Source organism: Camelus ferus, chromosome 7 (assembly GCF_009834535.1).
Source record: "Camelus ferus isolate YT-003-E chromosome 7, BCGSAC_Cfer_1.0, whole genome shotgun sequence".
Classification (NCBI taxonomy): Eukaryota; Metazoa; Chordata; class Mammalia; order Artiodactyla; family Camelidae; genus Camelus; species Camelus ferus.
Genome location: NC_045702.1, coordinates 76,145,445 through 76,166,937, shown reverse-complemented (window position 1 = coordinate 76,166,937; position 21,493 = coordinate 76,145,445). Strand labels below are relative to the sequence as shown.

The following is a 21,493-nucleotide window of genomic DNA, read 5'->3' as shown; positions in this document are numbered from 1 at the left end:
TTAAGGATGTGACAGAAAGAACATAAAAGGCTCAAGTGTTGAGTGGCATTTTGATTATTTAAATAGCTTGAATTAAGGACTCTTGGGCCTCTTACAGTCTTAAAAATCATAGAAGAGGATTATAGAGTGCTTTTAAAAATTTGATGTATATATATAAATACTGTTAAGAATTAAAATTGAGAAACTTATAAAATGTTAATTCATTTAAAAGAACAATAGTAAACCCATTCCATATTAATCATAAATAGCATATTTTTATTTATTTAAATTGATGTATAGTCAGTTTCTGGTGTACAACATAATGTTTCAGTCCTACATGTACACACATATATTCCTTTTCATATTCTTTTCCGTTATAGGTTATTATGAGATACTAAATGTAGTTCCCTGTGCTATACAGTGGAAAGTTGTTGTTTATCTATTTTATATATAGTAATTTGTATCTGCAAATCTTGTTTGCAGTTTATCCCTTCCCATCCTCTTTTCCCCCTGGTAACCATGTTTGTTTTTTGTCTGTGAGTCTTCTGTTCTGTAAATAAGTTCATTTGTGCCTTTTTTAGATTCCACATATGAGTGTATCATATGGTATTTTTCTTTCTCTTTCTGGCTCGCTATACTTAGAATGACGATCTCTGGGTCCATCCATGTTGCTGCAAATGAGATTATTTTATTTTTTTTTATGGCTGAGTAGTATTTCATTGTATAAATATACCACAGCTTCTTTATCCAGTCATCTGTTGATGGACATTTAGGTTGTTTCCATGTCTTGGCTACTGTGAATAGTGCCATAAATGGCATACTTTTAGATGAAAAAATAGGTATATTTTTCAAAACAAAAATTGGGATGACATTGTTTTACATTTAAAAAATCTTTCATGTCTGGCTTACTAAAAGCTGGATTCTTATATATGCTTCTGTTTCCAGTCTGTTGCAACATATTATTTTGGCTGAAATATATGGGGGAAAAATCCTTAAACCCATCCTGTGTCCTTGTGTCAGTTGTTTTCTTTAAAGTGGAAGCTTCATTTCTTTCTTCTTGTTTGAGGATGTGTCTGCCAGGTACCCAAGTTTGAATAACCATTGCTTGTCTGTCATTCAAGTAAGAAAAATCCTCCTTGGAAAAAGGGACTAGTTCTGCTTGAAACTAAACAACTGTATGAGTGGTTTTCCTTGAGACATCCATTGATGCAGCACAAGGGCTTCCTATTTTATCAGATAGAATATATACTCGGAGTTGAGATTTAATTAAATTAATGTTTTACTCCTTCATTAAGAACACTACTAAGTGATACTGGCATTACCTTAACTGCAAGTCCTTGTCAACAAAGAATACAGTGACTCCAGGTGCACTTCGGGGCCACTGCCTTGATTGGTGGTGTCAGCAGTTTTACCACTGCTGCTTTTACGTTGTCAGTGCAAATGTCAACAGTGAGAAAGGCAACTGATTTGGTGTCATTATGGAAATAATTTTGATCTCTTGGATTTCTTGGGATTTGTAAACCATACTTTGAGAATTGCTGGCAGATGTGGACAGTCCGACTATTGAATTGCTGTGGCAGCTCTTCCTCACACATTCCCCCGCCACCCCCACCCCACCAAAAACGAATCAAATCAGTCTAATTTTCATGTATAATGGAGAAGGGAAGGGAACAAATGCTTGTGACTTTCCTGTTATTCATTCTCATTTAAGCCTCTAGACTGCCCTGTAATCCTAGATACTGTTGTCCTTTATTTGCACATGAGGTAAGCAGATCCTGAGAGGTTAAGTAACTTGTCTGATGTCATAGAACTAGTAAATAGTGGCTGGTGGACTGGAACTAAATGTTGGGTGCAAAGTCCGTGTGCTCTTCTCTAAACCACATGTGTCTCCAGATGGATGTAATGAATCCTGGAATGAGAAAGAGTCTATTCCAAAGGTCAGGTTAACTGTTGCCCTGTCTTTGTATCAGGTTCTTTTCTTGTCTTGTCATTAACCTTTTGCTATTAAGAATAATAGGAATCTTGGTTAGAATGAGTCCTCATGGAAACAACTGATACTTACTTGATCTTTGATCTCATTTGTAAAATTGGAATAAGGTCAAGAAATAATATATTGTCAAAGCTAAAAGTCAGGAACATAGTTTATTTGGTGGGCTCTCTGGCTTTTAGAATTATTTGTACTAGTTGGCTGTTGAGGGACTTAACATGGAGGAAGAGTATTACAGGTGAATAAATACTGCGCTTTACTTAGTCCTTGAGAGTGTCTTGAATAAGGAGTAAGTAGTCTACAGAGTTTAATGCTACTTTCCAGTCCCTTCTGAACAGTTATTTGAGAGGTAGTTTCTACTGCTTGAAGAACTCTTTCCCTTCAAGTTAAATGGCACACTTTTAAGATTACTTAAAAGATACCTTCTTATTTAGTGTACACCATTTTGCTTTGTGTAAAAATGTCGGGAGTTTCAGGATACCAACTAGGAAGTAATGTCAGAAAACTTTCAGTGACTAGTATCTATAATTTGAACATGGGTGGAGGAAAACTATCAAAGAATTTCAGAATTAGCAAAAATTTATTACGCTGTACAGTATGTTCGAATTATGACAAAAAAGTTAACCTGGATTTTTATTATTTGTGTGCTCATCAAGAATATTTCTAGGCTTGCCAAAGGGATGAGAATACAGATGTATAATATTTAGGGTGACATAATACTTGAAGAAACTATAGGGATTAATCTAGTCAAGTAGTTTTTGAACTTTAAAACAGTAGAGCCTTTTCTTCAATCAAAATCATATCCAGGAGTCTAATTGGAGCATAAAAAGTAGTTGAAATGAGAGTCATGGGTCTGGAATTCTCATGCTTGCTTGACAGGTTCTGTTTGCCACTTGCTGAGAGCCCTTGGTTAGTAGTAAGGAACAGCATTAACATGCACTGGGTGTTCATTCTCGGCCAGGTACTAAAGCACTTTTACATGCGTGATTTCACCGTTAGAAAACCACTCATCTAGTTGAACTTCTGGATTTTATCTCTGGAGAAACAGGCCCACAGAGCGTAAATGAGTTGCCCAGTGTCTGAAACTAGTTATAGTAGAATTAGTGGTTTTAAAATCCTTTTTGTCAGTTTAGCCAATGGTATGTGTATGTAGTGTGTTACTTTTTCAGATGTGAAAGTAATATGTGTTCATTGCAGAAATTTTTGGATTTATGGAAGAGTTTATAAAAGGGAAAAATACTTCACTACTTAAGGATTGATCATATTTTGGTATTGATTTTTCTAGTCCCATTTATAAATTGTTTCTTTATTAGAAAATGGATATACTCACTGTACCATTTTGAGTCTCTTATAGTTAATATATTCTAAAATGTTCTCTCTTTTTCCTAAATATTCTTTGTGAGAATGATTACTTGATGAAATTTTACTAAATCTGAACAGTTGATTTCATGTTCCCATTCTTGAGCATTTATGATGTTTGCAGGATTCCCCACTCCTTTTTTTTTAAACTATTATATTTAATGTTTTAATGAACACATAATGAGCATAAAATTTCTGGAGCTTTAACTTCTAGATTTCAAATTACTGGATCAACAGATGTTTTAAAAATATATTTTGGAACAATTTCCAAATTGATCTTTGGAAGGTGTTGCTAGCTTATACTTTCACAAATCATGTCATTAAACTCTGTGAGTTCTGGACAGTGCCATTAAAACAAATAAGTCATTATTTAAATCTACATTTGTTGGATTTAAATGAGGTCAGACTTTCTTCCTTTACATTTATTAGCTGTTTCTATTTTTTCATTTGTAAATCCCTAGTATTTTTACTTTGCCTGTTTTTCTATTTGGATGCTTTTCTCCTTTTAAAAAATAAGAGTTCAAGAAACATGTATTCTTGTGACTACTCTGCATTCCAAACCCTCTGCGTACCTGTCATACCTGTTGCCTTCATTTTTAAACCAAATGGAAAAATCAATCTTTGGCAGAAAGGAGTTTTAAGTTTAAAACTTTTCAATGCATATAATGTCTGGTTATCCCTTCTTTTGTGATGTTATAAGCCACTGATGACCATTGCCCACATCCGTTAATTCATTAGGTATTCTAAAATGCAGATACTGTAATTTTATCATTTCTTCTTTATTCATTTCTTGGAATATTTTGTAAAGAGAAGCTTCCCCATTTTACCTGTTTGGATACATCAGGTGCAGTTTGTGTAGGAAAGTAAGAATACATTCTTGATTCTTTTAATTTTATTTAGCAGTTTTGAAATAGTTGATTTTACTAGCTTCTTTCAAAATGACTGAAAGAATTACTTACGGATGTAAACATGTTAGTGTATTATTATATTTATTGATGCATAGATTGTTTCATCTATGGTCAGCAGGGGCTACTTCAACATTGCTAATGAGTGGCAAGGCTGAGTCCACTTGTTCTGACCTCCAGCTCTTGCCTTCAAAGATCACATGCATTCTGTGGAATGGAGCTGCGTAGTCTGAGATGCCTAGAAGAGGAGGGAGGCCCACTGAAGTTTTCTGGGGAGTATAGAGATCAGCACAACAAATACTTGATTAACTGTTTCTTCATCATGAGAGGGATCCAGTAGTGACCATGAATAGGTAATTTCAGTTGGATGCTCTGTAGAATATGAAACAGGATGATGTGAATGTACTAGTTTAAGCATCAGTGAACAGAACACTTTTTAGCTGTTACACACCTGCAGTCTGTAAGATAAAAATCTTGCCTTTAGCCCCACACCACAGAGGCATTGAGGGGAGCTGTGTTGCATGAGTTTGTGGGTAGACAAGGAACCATATCCTGAAAGAATAGTTGAAAATGAAGCTCAGAAATATCTGTTTAATGTTTTAAGATGGAATTAAGTTCATTAAGAGTTGGGAGACTAAGTACATCTAATTCCTCTAATCACATGTGATAAAAATAACTCTGGTTAAAATGATCCTACGGTGGAGCCTGCAGGAAAGAAATCCCTTGTCTGTGAAGTAAAAAGTCCAAAATTTCTTTGGTCTTTGAAGAAACAACTCTGGCTTTCTTCCTTGAAGTGATGGTTGTTTTTTTTTACTGTGAGCAGAGAAAGGGCCGCGGTACCACCTTCTTTTGGTACCTAAAATACCTAAAACTTGGACATGTTAACATTTTGGTGGAAGCATTGTTCAGTGAGCTTTTAGAAATCCATACTGTAGTTCACAGTGTGGAACCTGGGTCCATGCTACTTCTAGCAAAGATTTCATTCTCCAGGGTAGAGAGATAACAGTAACATCAGCATCATGGATGTACCTGAAAGAATGAACAAGCGCTCAGTAAATATTTTAATGAAATTACTTTAACCATGCTCAAGTGGATGTTGAAGTTCACCCCTTTAGTCTTTCCCTTTTCACTGTCTTTTTTTTTTTTTTTTTTTTTTTCTGTTCGTACTTTCCCCATGTAAAAGAAAGACAAAAGTCAAGTCTTCTTTCCTTCCTGCCTTACCCTTCATTGTCTTGGCAAAGATACACAAACCCTGAGATACCTTTTACAGTATTAATGTTTTAGTTCTTAAATTGGGGGTCCACTATTTATGATTGTGCTACTCAACTTGCACATGTATACTTTATGTATTCTTTTGTATACAACAGGTGTTACATATTTTTAAGAGGAGAAGCTCTTTGTTCATATTCTCCACGTTCGTTGCTCGTTTGCTTCTCCTGCCTTCCATTCCAGTTTTTCTCTGTTTGTTCATAGTATGTAGACCTCCTATGTATATTGTCCCTGGTATCAGTCAGAGGCTGTCACAATACTGTGTAATGAAGAGATTAGTAAAGCCAGAAGACCTTCCATTTGCAGACTGAAGATGGTGATAGTCTCTCTTTTGTCTGGAGTAATTGTGAGGCTCATACTGTATGTCCTGTGTAAATGGACCATGGAAATGTAAGGTGCTTTGGTGATCACAGTGGTATAGTGCAGCAAGGCTTTGCTTGTCCAGAGTAATACTTGGAACATCAGTGTTACATTTTCAGTGATTTGAAGCTCTGTGAAATACACTGTGTGCTCCTCTACCCTTTCAGATTTTTCTTTCTGACTCTTGCTTATTTTGGTGGTACTCTGCCTCTGTTGTGCTGTCATTGTGACTGGGTGCAGGCACAGGGAAGAATTTGTTCGCATCCTGAGAACTTGATTCCTTGAGGGTTTGCCTTGTTTTGCTTCCCCCTCTTTTCTGTTTCTGGTTGCTTCTCTTTGAGCTGCCTGACTCCAGTACCCAGTAGCTGGCCTTTGTTATTCTTTTGTTACTTGGAGTACCCTTCCTCTGCCTTTGCTGGCTGAACGGTGTCCCCTGATAGCTTGGCTTTTGATTTGTTTTTATGGTTACTTGAAACAGTTTCTTCTTCCTGTCCCTCCCTCCCCCATCTTTATCTCCCTAACTGTTTTTCTTTTTTTCTCTTTTTCTTTTTCTTTTTGTTTTCTCTTTTACTTTTTCTTTTCCTTTTCCTTTTTCCCTTTTTAACCCCTTATTTTAGCATCACAGCTCATAAAACTTGTCAGTAACTAGAGCAACTCCAGAGCACAAGCAGCCATGGAAATAAAAAAGGCAGAGCTTGTATCTGGGCCGTGCAGTAGTTAGAGCACAGGTTCCCTGTATGGAGTGGTGGCTGCAGCCTAGGGGTAACAGGCTGGATTGAAAAGGAAGTTTGACAACACAGTGGAAGAACATAATGGAGATGAGGTGCAGCAGTGAGGTAAGTCTATGCCATTGGAAGAGATAAAATAGAGCAGCTGTGTAGTCAGTGAGGGTGGGTCCCAGGCCCAGGGAGACACGCACATGGGTGGTCCTTGTAGTGCCAGGGAGCACTGGGGTACATGTGCAGCAGACCTGCTCCTGCAGCACCTGCCTATTGCTGTTTCCTCTAGTTAAAGACAATGAAAGGTAAAGAAAATTGTGTTCACTTAAGAAAACATATCTGTAGGTAACTTACAAAAGAGGAAATGTGGGAAAATATCATTTGACCAGTAGCATTTTGATTTCTCTGTTTTATATGGCACTGTAGCTCCAAAAGAACAGCTTCTTACTTTAAAAAAAAAAACACTTTTTAAAATTGAGATATAATTCACATACCATAAAATGTACCCACTAAAAGTGTATAATATAGTAGTTTTTAGTATCTCACATAGTTTTGCCACCTTCACCATTACCTAATTCCAGAACATTTTCTTCACCCCATAAAGAAACCCAAACCCAAAAGCAGTTGCTCCCCATTCTCTGTCCCCTCAGCTTCTGGCAACTACCAGTCTGCCAGTCTGCTGTCTCTATAGATTTGCCTGATGTGGAAATTTCATACAGTATGTGTCCTTTGTGTCTGACTTCTTTCACTTAGGATAGTGTTTTTAAGTTTTATCCACTTTGTAGCATGTGTTACTACTTCATTCCTTTAAAAATTAAAAAAATATTTTTTGGCAAAATACACATAAAATTTACTATTGTAATAATTTTTAAGTATGCAGGTAAGTATATTCACATTGTTGTGCAACCAGTCTCCAGAACTCTTTTCATCTTGCAAAACTGAAACTCTGCACCCATTACACAATTCCCCATTTCCCTCTCCCCACACTCTGGCAACCACCATTCTACTTTGTCTCTGTTAATAGGACTACTCCAGTTACCTGTTGTAGGTAGAATCACACAGTACTTACTTTTTGTGACTGGCTTATTTCACTTAGTGTAGTGTTCTCAAGGTTCCATGTTGTAGCATGTGTCAGACTTTAGTCCTTTTTATGACTGAGTAATTTTTCATTGTGTGTGTTTGTTTATTCATTTGTTGATGCATATTTGAGTTATTTCCACTTTTTGGCTATTATGAATAGTGCTACTATGAACATTCCTGTACAAGGGTGTGTTTTAGTACCTGTTTTCAGGTCTTTTGGGTATATACCTAGGAGTGAAACTTCTGGGTCATGGGGCAATTCTGTGTTTAACTTTGAGGAATCACTACAGTGTTTTTCACAGCAACTAAACCATTTTACATCCCTACCTGCAATATGTAAGAGTTCTAATTTCTCCACATCTTTTGTAACACCTATTTTCAATATTTTTGATGATAGTTTACTGGCTGTGAAGAAGTATCTTATGGTTTTTATTTGCATTTTCCTAATTACTAATGATGTTAAACATCTTTTCATATGCTCGTTAGCCATTTTTATATATTTTTTGCGGAAATGTCTATTCAAGTCTCTTGCTTGTCTTTTAATTGGGTTATTTGTCTTTTTGTTGAGTTGCAGGAATTCTTTACATACTCTGGATAATAGACCCTTATCAGACATAATATAATTTGCAAGCATTTTCCCCATTCTATATAGTCTTTTCACTTCTTTGATAATGTTCTTTGATGCACAAAATAACTCTTCATTTTTATTGAAGCTTTTAGTCAGCTATAGGAGTTAAGGCCCTCCTAGTGTGGGTTCTCTGATAGAAAAGAATAAGAGTATCTCTCTCTCTGGCCCGTGCTATGTGAAAAGGCTGAAGGAATTGACATAAATATTGTGTATTTGTGGAAAGGTGGGTTTGGCTTGAGACATAATTTAGTTTTTTATGCTCCATTTCACTCCAGAAAAGGTTTGATGAGGCTTATAATGGATGTGACAAAACGGAGAAGTCTAAGCAGATAAAAATAAGGATGGGGGAAAATAAGTAAATTAAAAATTGGGCGGAACAATGTCGTGGGATATTTCTAGATAGAAAGGAAATGCATAACCATTGGTGTAGGATTATGGATGATAGAAAGTTTTCTTCTTTGTATATGATGGTTTCTACTTTTTATTTAACTTACATTACTTTTAGTAGGGAGATTTTACTACACTATTATTCAAATTCTGAATGCATTTGTCAGACTTGCTGCTTCCTTCATACTGATGTATGATCCGTCTTTACAGCTTTGTCTGCTATCTGCGTTTGTGTTCAGTCCATCCCTTTTCCCTGAGCTTCTCCACCCCAATTCCATCCAGGTCGTGGTCCCAGCAGGGCACCTTCCAGCCTCATCTCCCTAGTCTCGCACTTTACATTTCTGTTCTCTCAGTTGCAGTCTGGCCTCTACCTTTTCCTTGCTGTTTGGCTCAGACCTGCTAGGACTCACCTTAAATATCCCCCAGGGGGAAGACTTCCCTGAGTTCTCTGCTGACACAGGAGCCTTTTCTCACTGCTTCGTGACCTCTACCTGCTCTGTCACTGTGCTAACTGCGGTGCTTATGGCATTGTGTCTGTGTGCTTTTCTTCACTGGATGAGGGCATAGACTGAGACTTCTTCATTGTTTGTCCCTGTGCCTAGCAGAGTGTGTGGCACAGGGTTGGTACCATACTTGTCTGTTAAATGAGTAAGTGAGATCTGCACTATCAGGTGCAAAGTGGTGCATGTGGGCTGGATCACATCTGTGAATTTGTTCTTGTGCCTCACAGTGCTTGGAACTATATTTCACATAAAATTCCCTATTTCCATATTATGAAAAAATGAGACACTCTGGCCACCCTGAGTCAGCATTCTTTCACGATGGCTGTTGACTAGACCTGGGTTATGGTTGGTGCCTCTTTTACATGGTTTGCCGTAGTCCCACCCCTCTCATCTTACAGGAGATGTCCCCCTGAGACACTTGGGGTTAGTGGAAGGATGGACTGCATGTCATGCAACCAGATCTCTCCCCATCTGTCTCCAGTTGGCCTTTTGGTAGAGGGTGGACAGCAGACAGTTTGAGGTTTTGGTTTCTGGCACGTTTCTGCAGTTTTTTATTTCTCTGAAACCAATTAAGGATACAGTCAAACTTTCATACATACATATACAACTAAAATGTATACAAAATGCTGATGAGTTGAATTTCCAAGGATATTAGCAGAAATGGCTGTACTAATGGCACAAGCTTGAATAAAATGATGTGTTTAGTTATTGGGAAAGTTTATCATTCTGAAATTCCTAGATTCCTTTTAAAAATTTTGGCGTATAATCTGTATGTTGATACATGGTTTTTTGATTAAAATAAACTTTTCTTCCCTTCAGCAAATACTTATGGACTTGCCTAGAGAACCCTTTCATTCCTTTATGAAATTAAAAATGGAGTTTTGTTACTTACATTTAGAATTTTAAGGCATTAAATAAATTGTGTTCTTGGTGTGACTGTATTCAAAATTTGTGTGCATTTTTTTTGTGAGACATACGGTCCATAATTCCTGTTATATTTAATAGAGACTGATCCCAGGCCCCAAAGCAAAGTCCTGTGGCTGTAGGAAAGGGGGCAGTGCTGAAGGGCTTGAAGCAAGGCTGTAGGGGGATCTTTTTGCTGGATCTTTTGGCTGCAGTGTGGGTTGAGGGTTAGAGACGCTTGAGACACCAGGGGCAGGGGTTCTGGTGGAGGGCAGACATGGGAAGGGCTCCAACTTTAGAATGAACAGTTAGGGAGAGAGAAAGTCTACCTGCTTATTTTTGATGAAGTCATAGGTCTTCGCAGTACTTAGGTTAATTATGAAACTCCTTTTCAGATAAAAATGAGTGAATATGGCTGACAGGATCTCTTATAAGCTGCCATGCAGATTGAATAAAGGAAAGGGTAAGATAGACTCATAGCTCTCTGTAGGAAAGATGTCTTTTGGTTGAATAAGCAGAAACTCAGGATTACCCCTTTCTGCCCTGCCCTGTGATACATTCATGGTATAGGGGTCAGGTGCTTTAGGCACCATAGACATGGTCCTGCCAATAGGAGGTAGTTCCTGATACCAGCCACCAAACTGAGACTAGCCTGCTAGTTAAAGGGAAGAGACGTTGTCTGGGTTTTATTCCAAGGGAGTCACCACTTCTCTCTGTGCTTCAGTTTCCTCAGCTGTACCTGGGAAGACTAAAAGTATCTACCTCAAAGAGTTGTTGCAAAGACTAAATAAATTACTCTATGCAAAATGTTTACAGAAGTGTCTAGTATTTAGTAAGTACTTGCATTGCTTCTATTACTGCTGTTACTATTTTTATTAATGGAGAAGAGAGATCCCCAAATAAAAATTCTTCAGAGTGAAGTTTCTTTTACATTATGGTAGTTACTGTAAGTGGAAATGTTGTAGAAAGCTTCAAGAACAAAAGAATAAATGCTATTTGGCTTGTATTGTAGCTTTATAGTTGGCCATCAGAATGAAGATTAAAGTCCAGACAATCAGAAGTCTGTATGTGTCCACTGTCTCTTAAGGTATCCCCCCACTCCTCCCTCTCCTGTTGGCTGCCCTTAAATAGAAGTTCTAGTAATACAGTACTTACTATATGAACTGTGTGAACATTTGTACACGTGAAAGTAGCCATCATGCCCCCGGCATGGGGTTTCTAGAGCTCTCCGAGAACAAAATCCTGATTGCTCAGGAGGGGAGATGGGAGAAGGAGGAACAAGTGAAGAGTTCAGATGCCACCTCAGTCTTGTTTCACAGTTGGTTGTTGGTGAAAGGACAGGGCTTGTTTCCAGTGTTTTTATTTTTTTTTTTAATTCTCCTTGGTGCAGAATTAATGTTTTTATGAAAACAGTATATAAACTGTTGTGACCTCCATTCCGTTTTTGTAGATGATGGTTAGGGGTAGTAAAGTATTTTGAATTTTAGGAGCTTTCATTTGAGTCCAGGTAGTTGGCCCATACTGTTAATCACCAATTTCACTTTATTGTTAAATTATTATCATGATTATAAAAAATAAAATATTCTGATTTAAAAATGTATATTCATAGTCCAGTGTAGGACATTTAGAAATGTAGAACAAAGGGAAAAACCCTCATAGTTTTACCACTTACGTAATCACTTTGAATATAAATTCAGCTGAATTCTATATTGCCTCACATTTACTGATACTTACTAAAGACTTCTGCAAGGCACTGTGCTGGGGCATTGTAGAGGTATACCTTTGATTTTTTTTTGCAAGGGGTCTTTTTAAGTGTGAAAGTATAATATAAAAAGTAAGATTTAAATAATACTTTGAAACAACAGGAGAGAATAAAAAATCAGAATGTATCTGTTGCCAGGTGGATGATACTGCCAGCTGGTGCTCTAATAGGGAGGCTTTTCTCACCTGCCTGTCCTTGTGGCTATTTGTTGGAGTCCTAGGTCACCAACTTAACAGGCTAAGTTATAGAGTAAACCACTTACTTATTATACACTGGAAATTGTTTAATTGTATATCCCCTTTTTGGTTTATTATTTGTTTATCCTTTTAAAAAGATCATGGAATTCTTTTAACAATAAGGCTTTCTTGCATGAAGAAAAGCCTCTTTGTATCCACCAGTGGCAGATGGAATGGCATTTGTACGTCTAAATTTTTCAGTAGTAAGGCTACTAAACTAGCACTACAATTAATTGCTTTAGTTGATCCCCCCTTTTCTCTATTGGGGAAGTCAAGGTTAAGTCCCTCCAAGATAGTTCATAATCACTTTTACATCATAAAGTCTGACCCTTAAACTAAGACCTCCTTTTGAGCCGAGGCTTTTGTGTTTCCAGGGCATGTTCAGTTGCACCTGCCTGATACTCAGATCTCTCTCTCTCTGCACTAAGCAGAGTTATAAAATAAGAGGGGAAGGATTGTATTCCCTTTTCAGAACTAGGATGGCGTGATTATCTGACACCTGACCACGAATGTGTGTTTGCGTTTCCATAATCCAGTTGTGGATTTGTGTCCAGACATTTCTTTTTTCAGTATTGTAGCCACATCTCCCTCTTTTTAGTATTGTTTTCTTTTACATAAAGGCTCCTGTGATAGTGTTTTAGTTCTAATTCTGAGAAGTTTATGACTTTTGTTCTTCATTTTCTTCTTGAAAGTTATTTTCTGCTTAAGTAGAGATGTGTACAACATTAAGGGAGATTGCAAATGAAGACATTTGTAAATGAGTGTTTTGGTTAAATGCTTTTCCAACTGAAGGTGGCATCTTGCCAACCAGAGGGCGGCAGTTAGCCAGCGTGTGTTTTTACATTTTTTTTTCTTTGTTCAGGCAGAGTAATATCCTGCTACTTTAAGGGTAGAAGACTCTTCTCCTTTTTCCTTCGTAAGATTTTGAAAGAATGTTGTTTGCTTAGTTTAAAAGAGTTGACCGGAGGATGACTGTGGTGTGGTCTCTTTAAGATTAAAAAATTTCTACTTAAACAGTTTGGTTTTAGCAATATGTTCTTTGAAATAATAACTCATAATAGTTAAGACTTGCATTTATGTTTTGAAACTATGGTACTTTTGGTAAAAATATTTAAGGGCACAAAATGAGAGTACAGGGATAAATGACCCTCTAGGGCCTGGTTAACTCCTTTAAAAACCTAAAGCACTGACTGTGTAAAGTGAAAAATGACAATACTAAGACGTAAACTAAAAGAAGTCTAGCAGAATTCTCATTGTTACCTGTGGCTTTAAAAAGTAAAGTATTGGTCTTAGAGAAGTAGTTTTCTGATTTTTTTTTTTTATATCCTTCTTTTTGAAGGGGAGCAGAGTATATGCCACCCCAAAATACGCCACTTTGGCAAAATGTTTTGAGCTGAAGGCAGTTGGCTCTCTACCCTTTCTGTCTAAAAGCGGTACATAAATTTCCATTTGTAGAAGTGTTTCCTTTTCCCATTCCAACAAGAGAAGAATGAGTCTATCTACATAACAAACCTTACTAAACAGTCTTTATTTACTATATATCCTAGTCACCCTCTCACAACTTGCTCCCCTCCCAGGAACTCCCAAACCCCTTTGCTATTTTTAGCCTCTTCATACTTTATCACCTTTGTTAACATGGTATATAAGCCCTACATTCTGTCCATCTCTTTGAGTTACTCATCAGTGAGTGTTTCTGTGTGTATTCACATTGTATGGGTAAATAAACTTTTTTCTCTTCTTAATCTTTTATCAGTTTGATTTGCAGGTCCCAGTTACTGAACCTAAGAGGGTAGTGGGAGATTTTTTTCCTTGACATGTGCTTCATCTTCTTCCTTTTGGATAATTCAGCACTGACTCTTGTAAATTATACAAAAGACATGTGAAACAATACAAGAATGAGGAAGAGAGCATATTATATCTGGAGGAAACTTTTTGTTTTTAAAAGTTACTTCTCTAAAATAAGCTAAATGTTAATTCCTTCTCATGGTCTTTTATATATTGCTATGATAGAGTAACAGGTAACATGATTCTTGTTAAGTAAACATTGTGTATCCTTTCCACAGCTTTAGAATCCTGGACAATATAGAAATCATTAAAACAGGTACTTGACCTAAAGCATTTTGAATGGTAGTTATTTATTGTCGCAGTGTAGATGCTTCCAGAGTAGAGGCTTGAGTGATAGTTTATATTTTTCAATTAAGTAAGGAATTCTCTTTAGTTATGTGACACTTTGGTTTTAAAACCATAGTCTAGGAAGGCCTTTAGTTTTTCTTTTAGCAAGAAGATGTCCCTAGTCTGAGGAGATCCATAGGCTTCAGATAGCAGTTTCTTGCCCCATAGCAAATTGGGGCAAAGGCAGTCCTGAGGTGTCCAGAGTGGACTTCTGTATATATCATTAGTCTCTGGGTTCCTAGAGTCACAATATTAAAAAAGAAAAAGAACAAATATTTTGATTTTTCAGTTTATCAGTTTTTCTTACCATTAGTCATAGAACTAAGACTTAGAATGTTACCGCATGGGAAGTGAAGGGTGAAGGCAAAACTGAGTCTCAAGTCTTTGAGCAGGACATTTCTGCTTGCTTTAGAATACATACATGCATATCCTGCCTAGTTCCAAAAATAATTTAAGGTGGCATTTCTATGGTTTGAGTAAGACTTATTTATAAATACACTTACCAGTCTCAAGTTGAAGTGAGTCTGGCTTCTAAATGGTGTGTACTTATTCCAACAACGCTGCCATTGTACCTCAAGCTCTTGTTACACCTTTAAGGCTTAAATATGTTCACTGGTCTTAAATCTTTATCCTTTGATGTTAGAATCAATTTTTGGCAACAGCTAGAAGCCACTGAGTGCCAAGCCTGGTGAATAACCTGGGTAGTCAGTCTGGGTTGTTAGAGCTTTTGGCCTATTGTTTTTGACTCATGGGCTGTGAGCCAGAACGGTTTCAGGATGATGAAACCAGTTTCTGAGCCACAGTTAACTCCTTGTTACATCCAGCAAACTTGAACAATGGGCCCAGTTGACTCCTGGTCTTTGTGGGATGTCCCTACGTTAGCAGTGCCATTGAGATCAAATAAACAAGTTAACATTGTCCTCACTTGTGACTTCGATATGGATGTTTTCTTGGGTTTGGACTGGAGCACAGTTTTCCTTTGTACATTTCATGTTTTCAGGTCATAACGAAAATTTTTTATCATTACCTCTACTAATTTTCTCAAAATGTTATTTTTTCTTAGCTGTTCGTGAAAGATCCAAGATAAAGAACAACTTCTAACTTCTGTTTATCACTTAGTGCAAATATTCAGAGCAGTCTTATCTCTGGGGTATATGGAGAAGATTTCACTTAAAAATTTGTGGGGATGAAAAAAGTTGTTGTTCAAAGTGTTGAGATGGGATGAAGCTTAACGTTGAAGGGGTTATGAGAGACTTGAACTTTACTTGAAAGTGTTGGGCTCTCCCATCCAAACCAATAATCAGTCTTAAAAATGGGAAGTGAGACTCTGGGGATGGTGAGAATAGTAACCCCACCTCCATCCACACCCTGCAGAAGAGGGATATTAGAAGGACATCCCATGGCCTGCAGGAGAACTTGTGCCCTCTGGCAGTCAGCCAGAGAGACAGCAGAGGATCTAGGGACTTGCTGAGGATTCTTAAGTTCCATTGGGCATTGGGGAGAGGGCTGGGGAATTAGGGCAGATTAGTGATGCTGGAGGTGATGTGGATAACCCAGACTCAGTGGGCTGAGCAGGGTCTGGGAAGGTGGCAGTTCTAAACAGAATGGGTGCTATTGCTGGTTTGCTTGGTGGTGATGAGATCAAGTGAAGGCCGCCTGGGGAGGCAGGCTTACTGGATGCCCCTGAGTCATCTCTTCTGCTGGGCTGGTGGGGAGTCAGCTGGGGGAAGAGCAAGAGTGACTTCTAGGCCGGGGTTGGTAGCTTACTCTGAGCCACACTAGCCTGAAGGTCTATTTATTTGATAATTTTCTTTGTTTTTTTATAGATGCAGAAACATTACACTGTAGTAGTGATTGGAATTAATTTTGTTGCTTTCTAGTTTAATGGGGTTTTTAGCTTTCTAGTTCCCTGAGATGTCCTGCCCAAAAAGCTAGCATGCAGAAGGGTCTGCCATGAATGCAGAGTGGTCTAGAAGACCCTTCCGCACCCCCACAGCTGTTTCTTGAGCAGGCCTTATTCTTCCACCTCTTTGTGTATTGCTTGTGGTATTTCTTCTTCCTAGAATGTTACTCTCTGCCGGGTGGACTGTAGCTCAGTGTAAATACCACCCCTCCCAGCTGTTAGCTGCTGAGTCCCTTCTGCCTCTGTACTTGGACTTAACTCTGTTTTTATACTGCTCACTATGTATTTTAGTGAACTATGTTGTGCTCTTATTTACTCTTATATCCCTAGGCCAAATACAGGTGCTTAGAAAACATTTGTCAAATAAATACTGTGATAAGGGCCAGAACTTTGAATCAAGCAGTAAAAATTAAAAAAGGAGTTGATACTTCGCACAATGTACAAAAATTAACTCAATGGATTATAGGCTTAAATGTGAAGCTACAAACTACTAGAAGAAAACATTAGGAGAAAATCTTTGTGACTTGAGTTAGTAAAAAATCTCTTAGGTAGGATACCAAAAGTATGATCCATTGAAAAGTATTACTCTTCCAACAGTCTTCTGCTCTTGTAAAAAACCTCTTAAGGTAACAAAAAGAGAAACCACAAATTGATATAAAGTATTTGCAAATCACATATCTGATTAAGGACTTTTATCCAGAATATATAAAGAGCTTTGCAAACTCAGTAATAAGATCCCAATTTGAAAAATGGGCAAAAGACTTGGCATTTCACTAAAGAAGGTAGATAAACAAGCACATAAAAACATGATTTTACTCATGTGAAATGAAAACTTATGTTCATACATAAGTTTTTTATTTGTTATGTTCATACAAAAGCATGCACACAAGTTTTATAACAGCTGTTTTTGTTTTATTTTGTTTTGTTTACAATTGTCAGAAGTGGGAACCATTCAAATTTCTCTCAACTGGTGAATGGATAAACCAACTGTGACACATCCCATGCAATGGAATATTGCTAAGGAGTAAAAATAAATGAACTACTAATACCATTATAACAAATGGATGGATCTAACATGTATTGTGCTAAGTGAAGGAAGCCAGGCTGTATAGTTGGCATTTGTATTGGAAAAGGCAGGATGCTAGGAGCTGGGGGTGGGGGAAGTTGGACGTAGACTGGCCTGGGGAAATTGTTCTGGGCCATGGAACTCTTCTGTATCTTGATTGTGGGGATGGTTATACAACTGTGTGTTTCTCATAGAACACCTGCAGAACTGAACACCGAAGGGTGAATTGTACAGTATGTAAATTATACCTTAATTAAAAATGAAAACATAAGTAATTGATATAGATGCTTTAGCAAAGGTTTTGTTACCTCTGTTAAAGCTTAACAGAACTTTGCAAATTTGGAGTGGTAACAATTCACCAGAATGTGGTGCTCTCTGAAGGCTTTTCAGGTGGATTGTAGCGTGACCTCTGTGTGCCTAATCTTTTACAGAAGTGCAAAACCAGGGAGGCAGGCTGTAGCGTGTTGGCACATCTTATGGATGAGATGGCCCCTGTATCAGTGAAAGCTGGTGCCTTTTGAAAAATTCTCAGATGTTGAATAGGACAGCATTAAGTAAAGTTTATGATTAGGGAAAAGGTGGCAGGACATAAATGTGGGTGCTGTATCCTGCCTTGCATTTCTAGCATTTGTGACCACTATGTGTGGTCTGTGGAGCGCAGGTCTGTGTAACTTCATTTTGTCAGTGTGTTACTGAGCTCCGTGTAAAACTAAAGATGTGTGATTGGCAGTTGGTTTGCTATTTCCAGCAGTGCATATGTTTTTATTTTTTATTTCTAAAGTCGGTTTATTTCACTTTGACAATTTTGTTACACTTGTGAGTTGTTGTTACTGAAGATTGTTTAGACTGTTGTCCAGTGAGTGGGGGAGGGGACTCACTAGGTACTTAGTCTCTACAGTTTTTATTAGTTTATGACACTTGAACCTCGCTGTAAATGTTATTGTGACCCCCCACCCCCACCCCAGTAACTATTAGGAGAAGCAGTATGTAAGTAGTGGCTTCTGGAGCTACATGGCCTGGGTTTGGCTCCCAGCTCTAGTTTGTTTACAAGCTGGGTGACCTTAGGAAAAATTATTTACCTTCTCTATGCCTCTCCTTCCTCATCATTGAACGAGGATTATAATTACAGTACTGACTCCGTGGAGAGTTTATGTGGATGAAATGAGCTAATAAATGAAAAGCCCGCACAACAAGCAGCATGCAGGGAGGTGGGTGTCAGTGTTAGCTGCCTTTATTGTTGTAGTTATTTCTTATTCTGTGTCAGTTGAAATATGTTGAAATATGAGAATGGCTATGATGCTGTTTCTCCTTTGGCTTCCTGAGACTAGTTTTCTTTAGTTCTGCTAAAACCAGTTGATTTAAATCCTATTTTCTTGTCTTGTTTCCTTGTAGTTCCTCTTTCTTATACTTCATTGCATATTTGATTTTCAGTAAATATGCTTGATACCTTTGGAGTCTGCCTCCAATGACTTTTATATAAACCAGTTGGAAATAATTTGTTACATCGTACCCTCTTCTGTGTTCAGAGATACAAAGCTACTTCATTGCCTTAAGAAATTAGACAAAAAAGGCAAAACTAAATCTCTTAAGTTAGAAGACAGGGAATGTGGTTATATGTTGAGATTTAGAAGCCTTTCTAAATTGAGAAGACTGAATACTATAAATCAAAAGAACATCAACTGGTTTGTGTCTCTGTGCTGTGTTACCTTTGTAAAAACGTGTCTTTTATACAGAGAAGTGCTTATTCTCAGCACAAAGCTTACTGTGTTTGTCAGAGTATTTTGAAGATGTTTGTTAAAAAGCACTTGTGGAATGGCTTGTGGAAATGGCTGTGAGGTTTCACAGAGTATTCTTGTCCTCTTCAGATCCGTTCTTTAGTAGGAGAAAATAAGACTTTTAAGCTTGATGGTAGCAAACCCGTTTGCTAGTCTTTTCTCCTTGTAGGGTTAAATTGGGTAGTGTTCACTGGAGGTGCTTAAACTGCTAGCAAATCAGTTCATGGTTTTTATGTCCCCTATACTGAGGATTTGAGGTAACCTTTGCAGCCTTTCTTACTGCATGAGTAAGGCACCTTCACTGTGGAACCTGGACCATAACTCCCCATTTCCCCTTCCCAGTGTCTGGTAACCTTTGTTGTAATTTCTGTCTCTCCTGATTTGCTTTTTCTAGGTACTTCATGTAAGTGGGATTGTACAGTATTTGTCCTTCAGTGTCTGGCTTTGCTTAGCATGTTTGGAAGATTCATCCATGTTATAGCATGTCAAAATTGTGGGTTTTTTAAATAGCTGAATAATATTCCATAAATACAATGATTAATATATTTAACCCAACATATCCAAAATAGTATCATTATGAAATAATCTGTTCTACTGCTAAGCACATCTGTTCAGACTTGCTACATTTCAGGTGCTCAGTAGCTTGCTGTGGCTAGTGACTGCTGTACTGGACAGTGTGGGTCTAGGAAAGGGAAAGGTTACTTGATTATTAAGCAGCACAAACTCTATAAAGAAAAATATTTGCTGAAAGGCAGTATTAGAGAAGATTGTAGTCATCAGCCATAGAAAAAAGAAAGATTTGAAAAAATGATGAAGATCCAGGCATAGCTTTTCCTTTGTGTCAGACTTCACACACCATAGGAGCCTTTAGAGGAAGAAATATTTCACTGTGAATTTTTTTTCACCAGAATCTCTGGTGAGAAGACCTAAGGAACTCTTGATGATTTTTTAAAAAATTTGACTCACAATGTCTTAAATACAGTAACGGGAAACATTAGGTAATTAACATTTTGAGTAGAAAAATTTGAGTAATGATTAGAACTGGAACAGAAATTTGCAGTGGGTGCTGTAGGGCTTGATGTAATTCCTGCCTCAGGAATTTGGATTTCTGAAACTAATATCAGGTCAGTTTGGGAGGGCCAGTGATACCATTGTAACTAATAATAGCATTGACTTCAGAGTTTGATAGACCTGGGGCCAAGTTCGGTGTCTACCACTTAATAGTTGGATGACTTCAGACATGTCACTTTACATTTTAGGCTTTCACCCTCCTTTACTCATCTGTAAAATAGAGATGATATTTATGTGTACGTTGTTTTTATGAAGATAAAGATATGTAAACCCTTGCCATATCCAAGGGTTATTGTTGTCATTGTGATACAAAGCAAAGGTCATTATTGCCACTAGAATATGGAGAAGCCTGGCATACTTTCATATTCTGTGTGCAAGCTGCAGCTACAGAGCTAACTGCTTGGAAAAGAATGGAGCAGATGCTCAACCAGAAGCAGATGTACTGTGGCAGTGGGACCCTCGAAAAGAGGCAGGACTGGGACTCTGAGCCTTGATGTGGGATTCAAACATTCAATTGTTTAGTTTAAGGAAAACTTTAGGTACAGTGTGGGAAACTACCAACTGCTGGCTTTCTCAGCAGGTTAGAATGAGCCAGCACAATTAGTGTACACATACAGTGACAGGTGGCTGACTGTAAGGGACAGCGCAGGAAAGCAGTAACAAGTAAAAAGTGCCGTCCTAAAGGTCTGGAGCCCTGGGTGCAAAAGCAGACCTTCAGTACGCTTCAGAGGCCCTGAGGAGGAGTGCCTGTGATGAAAGGCTGTGAGGTAGCCGAGAAACTTTGTTATTCTCAGCATGAATGTTTCAATCCAGAATGGTTTAAATGAGGTAGGTAATCTTTAAACTATGAGAACACATGGCTCTTGAGAACCACTCAGGCCTTGAAGCCCTGCTAGCTCTGTATTTCAGAGGCAGGAATATGAGAATATGCTGTGAGAGCAGGGGAAAAACTCACAGGGGACTGGGAAGTCATTCTGGGATGAGCAGTGTTCCCAGTTTTGCCCTGGCACATCTTTCAGTTATTTTTCTGGTTAGAACACTTTTTGAATTTATGACACCTTGTACATGAAATATGAATGTAAATTTAGAGACCAGTAAATCAGGCACCTGAATACCCACCCTGTAACTCAGGAAATAGAATGCTGTCAGTCTAAGTAATACCCCCACCTCCACATCTTGTAGTCTCAGTCCAGGTTTCAAGCAGAGTTAAACTTTAGGAGAAGTTGGGTATTTCAGATGAGTTAAAATGACACTGGTTAGTGTATTTTAGTATAAATTGAAGAACCATTTTGTTATTAAAATGGATGATTATGTGACTGGAAGAAAGTTATTAAAAAGCAAGACTAGAATTCTTAAAGCCCTATTCATGAGCCATTTTACACTTACCTTTTGTTGCTCTGTGTGGTGCTTTTGTGGGACATGCTTCTTG

At 37.8% G+C, this 21,493-nt stretch overlaps 1 protein-coding gene and 1 long non-coding RNA gene across 9 annotated transcripts in view; one reads left to right on the top strand and one right to left on the bottom strand.

The window, feature by feature from the left end:
- The window catches only part of SRPK2 (SRSF protein kinase 2), a 204,362-nt gene that overhangs the window by 44,571 nt on the left and 138,298 nt on the right, over positions 1-21,493 (top strand). The window lies entirely within an intron of this gene.
- Positions 1,840-20,124, bottom strand: LOC116665034. Its single transcript, XR_004321621.1, has 3 exons — positions 20,042-20,124; positions 9,633-9,639; positions 1,840-1,849 (listed from the first exon to the last, which is right to left on the bottom strand). It is a non-coding gene; the product is annotated as an uncharacterized LOC116665034 (long non-coding RNA).